The sequence below is a fragment of the Centruroides sculpturatus genome, unplaced genomic scaffold (assembly GCF_000671375.1).
Source record: "Centruroides sculpturatus isolate CEXI.00-Female unplaced genomic scaffold, Cexi_2.0 scaffold980, whole genome shotgun sequence".
NCBI lineage: Eukaryota > Metazoa > Arthropoda > Arachnida > Scorpiones > Buthidae > Centruroides > Centruroides sculpturatus.
The window spans coordinates 72,901-79,715 of NW_019385128.1; positions in this window are offsets into that span (position 1 = coordinate 72,901).

Genomic DNA, 6,815 nt, shown 5'->3' on the forward strand with positions numbered 1-6,815 from the left:
TAGTTCACTCGTTTACGAAATCTTATTTTGCAAACGATTGAACTAGTTTACTCCAGAAAGCCTTTTAGTATTTATTTCTATCCGATTATACAATTATCAGAGATTAAAATTTCAATAAAATACCAGTCGACCCCCCTATAACACTGTTGATTATTCCGTTTTATATGAATTCCATGTTGTACGAGTCACTTAGATTTTACAAATACTTGAGCCGTTCACAGCCCGGCACACGTATTTGTAAAATCTAAGTGACTCGTACAACATGGAATTCATATAAAACGGAATAATCAACAGTGTTATAGGGGGGTCGACTTGTATTGTGTAATAATTGTAAAATGAAAAAAAAACGAGTCTATTTGATCTCTTATCGTTAAGATAAGGTTGTTTTTTTTTTTATCAGTTCATTTTAGTATAGACAATTCTCGATAAGGTGAACTCGTTTGTGCCAAATAAAAAATATCACCTTATCGAAGAATAACAGAAATTTCTTTATTTAAATGAGACGGTAATTTTGACTCTTTTCAACGAGTCATAACATTTAGTTCGATTTCGTTTAATTTATCAAAAACGAATCGGGTAACATCAGTTTTATTATACATGTATTATGTAGCTGCTTCCGAGCCGGTAACTAACGTGACACAATAGAGAGGTTGCCGCCGACGTTTACAACGCAAAAACGTGTACGTCGGACGTTCAGCGCCGCCGCCTTTTAAGCCTAGAAGTTTGACAATGGCGTTCGGAACGTCGAACATGATTCCACTGACGTTCCAAACGCCATTGTCAAACTTCTAGGCTTACAGGAAGGCACGTACACGTTTTCGCGTTGAAAACGTCGGCGGCAACCTCTCCATTCTTATTCAGTAACATTTTCATCATTACTATGAATCGTATCGACTATCATATTTCGTGAAATGGTCTTTACTTGTTAATTCTTTAGAGAGAGGCAAATTACTGTCACCATTAATCCAGTGATGACTACCATTGTTACTTAATGAACTTAAGCCGCCATTTGCTACATTAAACCAGAGGAGGCTTAAATTTATTAAAGCTTAGATAAGTTGGTCCAATCCTGGCCGGCGGTCGAGAGGATAAAAGTCCTACCGAAGAACTTCTCGCCCACGTGTCCCATCGCCGTATATAAACAGACAAAATAAAATATCATCATTGAATGTATAATCGTGTATATTATCATAAAATCTTGGGTTTTAAAACAATTAACAATTAATCGTTTGGGCGAATTTGAAAGTTTGCAATTGTTTTTTTCAAAATTATATCAAATTTAGTTCACCTTATCGAATATTTTTAACGTTAACTGTATAGCAAATGTATGAAAATAGTTCACGTTATCAAAGTTTCACCTTATCGAGAATTGTCTGTAATAACAATAATACTGAACTGATTATCCACTTAATATTGAGGTTCTTACCAGTGGCCAAGCGGCCTTCCTACCTTGAACACTAGGAGTTAAGTCGTGGGTTCGCGCCTCGCTCGCTCGGATGGGCTATCCATGTGAAATTTTCAGGGTTTTCTCCACATCTGTAACTCCTAAATAATGGTAATAATGCGGTGACGTCATTACTGGTAAAGCGTTACCTGATGAACATAATTGAAACTAATTTTGGCACGCCTGAAAAAAACACGCGTTTCCACGTGCACTAAAAATGTTTACTGACTTTTGGATCACCCTGTATACCGCCATTTGTTTTCCACTTCTATGCATAAATGAAGCTTTATTTAAAATGTTGAAAATTGCTTTTCGAATACGTAGAAATTGACCAGTTCTTGTAAATTATTCTGTTTAAATCTAGAGTTTGCAAGTAAATTGGCATTCACAAAACCGAATAACCCAGATTCTTCTTTGCAAAGTTTCGGGGTGGACGATCTACCTGCAGTGTTTATGGTATAGGTTTCTTCCCGTCTTACTGGACAAAGATTTTCGAGATTCCGACAGCCGGAAAGTATTTTTATGGCGGGTAGAGGGATGACAATTTGTCCAAATCGTCTTCTTGGAGTTGGTTGTCGCTCCCTCTTTGGCCACCACACGGATGGCATCGTCTTCCGAGAGTTGAAACGGGAATAAACCTAAGAAAATCCCGTTCCCAAGGGAATAAACCCAAGAAAATCCCGTTCCCAAGGGAATAAAGCCAAGAGAATCTCTTGGCTTTATTCCCTTCAGTTTCCCAATTCGATCTTTCCATATCCGAACGTAATTGTTTTTATTACTGAAATTATAATGCCAAGATTTAGTGAAATTATTTACTTTAAATGAAATTTCTTAAAACCGATATAAGCATTGTATGACGATAAGAGGTTACTGCTTCTTATTGCTTCAAACATGTGCAGAGAAACATGATTTACAGGATGCAAAACGCGCAGAATTCTGTTACTGTATTTATTAAATTAAATGTTAGTTGAGTTTACTAAATCAAGAAACGTATATAAATGTAAAAAAATCATTTTATTACACTTAAAATTATAAATATAACACGTGAACACGAGAAAAAAGCCAAAACTTCTAATTTATTAATTACATATTTTATTGTATAATTAATATACATTAGAAAAATATTTTTGTATGTAGTAAAGTATATGTACTTTATTACATACTGCAAACAAAATGGCGCCGATTGCAACAAACACGGAAATACGTCGCTATCACGTGGTTTAAAATCTCGATGCTGATTGGACGAATCTTCGAAAAGCAGACGACAAAAATCTATCCCGGGCGATTGCGTCGTTTGCGCGCGCTTTCTTGTTCGGACACGTCGAACGACAAACTTTTAGAAGTAAAAATCTATTCCGTATCCAAATTAAATTTTTTATATAAGTAACGTTACGTTAAAAGAGAATATATTTTCTTGTAATAATAAATACGGATATAACCGAAACTAAAACATCTATCCGTCTAATCAGGAACGACGTCAGTTTGACGTCATTATTCATATTTTTTAATTATAAATCTCAAGATATGACGTCAAATTGACGTAAGATTACAAAATACCATTCAAACCAAACGAACAAACCTAAGTAATTTAGACTCATTCCACAGCAAATTTTAAAATATACTGTACGCTGTCAATCGATATAATTTTTTAAAACGGTTTAAAAATACGAACGTAATTAATACCACAGTTAACACACAAATACTCGTATGTTTATTTAAAAAAAGACAGGAAAAAAAGGGGGAAAAACAAAATGAAGTCGAACAATGCTCCTGTGATAAGTATCCAAGTGTTCTGGTACCGAGAGTGTCACGATTGGCGTCTGCGCCTGCGGTAGATCGTTTCGGGGGCGAAGGGCGAAGGTGGTCAAGGGTTTAATAAAAGAAGTAAAAATGACGCAAAAATGGATGTAATAAGGTACGAAGACAAACAATCTGGATTGTAACAGTGAAAGGAAGACAATGAAATAATGACAACAGTGGTGAGTGTCTTCCTTTAAATCATACCTCTCTATGACAGTGACATTGGAAGATGGCTACTGCGCCTGATCCAAAGGCTGCGGGTTCAGTACCTGTACCAGCCAACGAAATTGAACCTTTTTACCCCTCTCTTTCTCATCCAAAACTTACTTTATATCAATTCATTAAAACTACTAATCAAAACACAACCGAATTTTACATTTTTTACATTGTCATTTCCACATATCTACTTGTCATTTACAGTCAGATTATATATTATAAACAGTTTTACATATTACAAATAAATAAAACATATTATTAACTTTTATTCCTCCTTTAAAATACTTCGGTGGATGATAAGCCAACGTTTTATGTGTTATTTCCAATGGAATCGCGTTATATATTTTTTCTTTTCGGTTTTTAGTGTCTTCTGTTGCGGCGAATCGTTTTAATACCGACGAGAAGGTGTTTTTGCGTAGATAAAAAGGATCCTTTCGCAGTTTTTAACTTTTTTTTAACAAATTCTCTTTGTACCGGTATTCCGGATACGGTCTCGATTACGATTGAGAAAAAGCGATGTTATAAATGAATAAGTATATATGCCGTATATGGTCGAATCCGGTTATTAGCCCGGTCGATTAGTAGGACGAAATGTTCGAGAACGGAACCAAATCCTATAATGTGAGCCCCGCCGTTTTGTAGCTCCGGTCCCGATGCCTTGCTATTAAGCAGAATTGACGGTATATATATATATATATATATATATAGACTGCTTTTNGTGCAGTACACTGTAGAAAGTAGCATACCTTGGAAATATAAATACAAGTATAAAATGGTGTGACCAAGAGCAGTACATAGGCCGTAGTGTAACACTATGGAGCAGAAGTATGCGAGGACAGATGTACAATACACGGAAGTAGGAATATACAAATACATTAAACAGTAACTATGACATGACATTGCCGCGGAGAGGAGTTAACAAATACAGGTGTACCGATGGCAAAGCCAACACAATATAGAGGTAATTGCGGAGGAAGAGTCTACGTCCGTTACATATTAACCCGTGATGAAAACGTGGCCAGGCCGCAGGAGCGGGCCAGGCAAACAGTACAGATAATTGGGAAGAAGGTACAAGAAGAAAACTTAAGTTAAAATTATCTACAGAGCTACATGCATACGGAATTACAGTTGTTACAACGAGATACATCTCGAAATGCGATATATCCAATATACATAAACAGGAATATTTAGTACATAAGAAACCAGTTACTGAGTATTTATACACAGAAATCCATCAGCATGGGACAGAGCCCACTTACTTGGAAGGTGCTCTCGAGGAGGACCCTTCAGTTGGTGCTAGTCCCTTGATGAGTATTAGGAGGGTCAAGGGCTGCAGTAGATTTCAGAAAGTCGATAATGACACTGTAGATGTTTCGGTCTTTAAGCAACTTGCTGTGTGAGCAGGGCCAGCTGTAATTATTCTTGAGTACCTCGCCCATCAGCCTTATCCGTTGTTGCTCGTGGAACTTGCAATCCCAGAGAAGGTGCCTGGTGTCATGTATAGATGAGTTATCACACGGGCAGGTGTCAATAGATTTGATGTTAAATCTCTTCAGGTATGCATTGAAGCAGCCATGCCCGGTGATTAGTTGTGTCAGTTGGTAGTTCGGGGTGAAGTAAGTCCACTTTAACCTATCACCAATGTTCGGGATAAATTCATAGGTTGTTCTCCCCGTAACACCATTGTCCCATTCATGTATTGAAAAGGTAATTAAAACTTTAGTTGTTAGACTCGGTAACCTGTGGAGATACTGTCACAGCTTTGCATCGAGGTCATACTAAGAGAGATTTTTTTCTTACATTTTATTAATTTTCAGTCTGTTGTCAATTATGGACTCCAGTATGATCTTCAACCTCATAATGTTTTGAATAAGGACATTTTTTATTAAATAAAGTTTATTTCCTTTTAAACAAGTTAGGCAATTTACCTTACAAAGAATTGGCATATATATTACAGTCTCATTTAATGTTACCTGAATTAACTAATCATTAAGCATGTTGATGAATTCTTTTTATAAAAGAATAATGGCTTTATTCTACTCTAGGATATTAATTTACATTTGTCCATGAGAACTAAGCATTATAATTCAAGTTTATATATTTCCAATCTTCAATTAAATGTTGTTTGTACTTTTATGCATCATGCAATCATAAATGTTAGTGATGTGTAGCATTTATGTACCTCATTTGTTCAATTTAACCTTTACTGTAAAAGATGTGTATATTATATTATTGAGTTTTAAATTTGTTGTATTTTAGTGTGGGCGTGTTCATTCTTGTTTCTATGGGAGCCAGTCATTTCTAGCCTTTATATTAAAAAAGTTTTAACATTAAAATTAATAAAATAAAAATTATATATATTAAATAAAGAAATTATCTGTTAATAGTTATACTATATAAACCTTCAGAACTCAAATTAGTAAGAAATTACACTTCAATGGAGTGAATTGATTAAACACTTGAAACTCAAGAGCTTTCATTCCTTGCTGGTTCAAATTCACTAACATAAATTCTTCCAAAAACAAACACATTAAACATTATACGTTTTAAAAACATTCCATGCACTTTAAGAACTAAAGTTAAATGTTTTTTTTTTCCTGTGATCTATTATTAAATAATTTTAACTTTTAAATGTTTAAGCTATTTGGAATGTTTTTAGATAATAGTATTTAATATTTTTATTTTTGGAAAGAAATTATGCATCTGAAGAGCAACTTAAAAAGCTTANTAAACTGCTTGTTAATTAACGAGAAGAACATCAAATATTTAAGAAGAAAATCACATATATAAATTTTTCTTCAATTTCAAAATATTGTTAGGATGATATAAATTGAGAGTAAATATTTTTTCCAAGCAGAATATGCCTAAAGAAATGATTTATTGTGAGTTTTAAAAGAGAATCGTTTAAGCGGAAGCTGTTATCGAGGGAAAAATTAATTATTATTAAATTCTTCAATTTATTGCAATTTTCTTCAGAGGATAAACACTGTTTTTCTCGGTTTTTAATTTAAAAGTTCTCCGTGTTTTGACAATTTTTTTTATTTTAAACAATTGTTGAGAATTGAAAAAATGAAAATTCTGGGTAATAGAATTATCCCCTTTATAAAATTTATAAGGAATACATTCTAATCTTATGTGAAACTTCTACAGAAATGTAGAGATTTATAATAAAATGAAAATATTTAGAAAGAATAAATTGTCTTCCTTATTGCATTGAAAGAATGATTTTTGTATTTAATGTACAAGCAGAAAAATAATTTATATACGAGACTTAAATTTGGCTCACATAGTATTAAAATATCAAACTTTTCTGAAATTATAAATATACATTTTCTATGGCAGAAAATATTTTTGG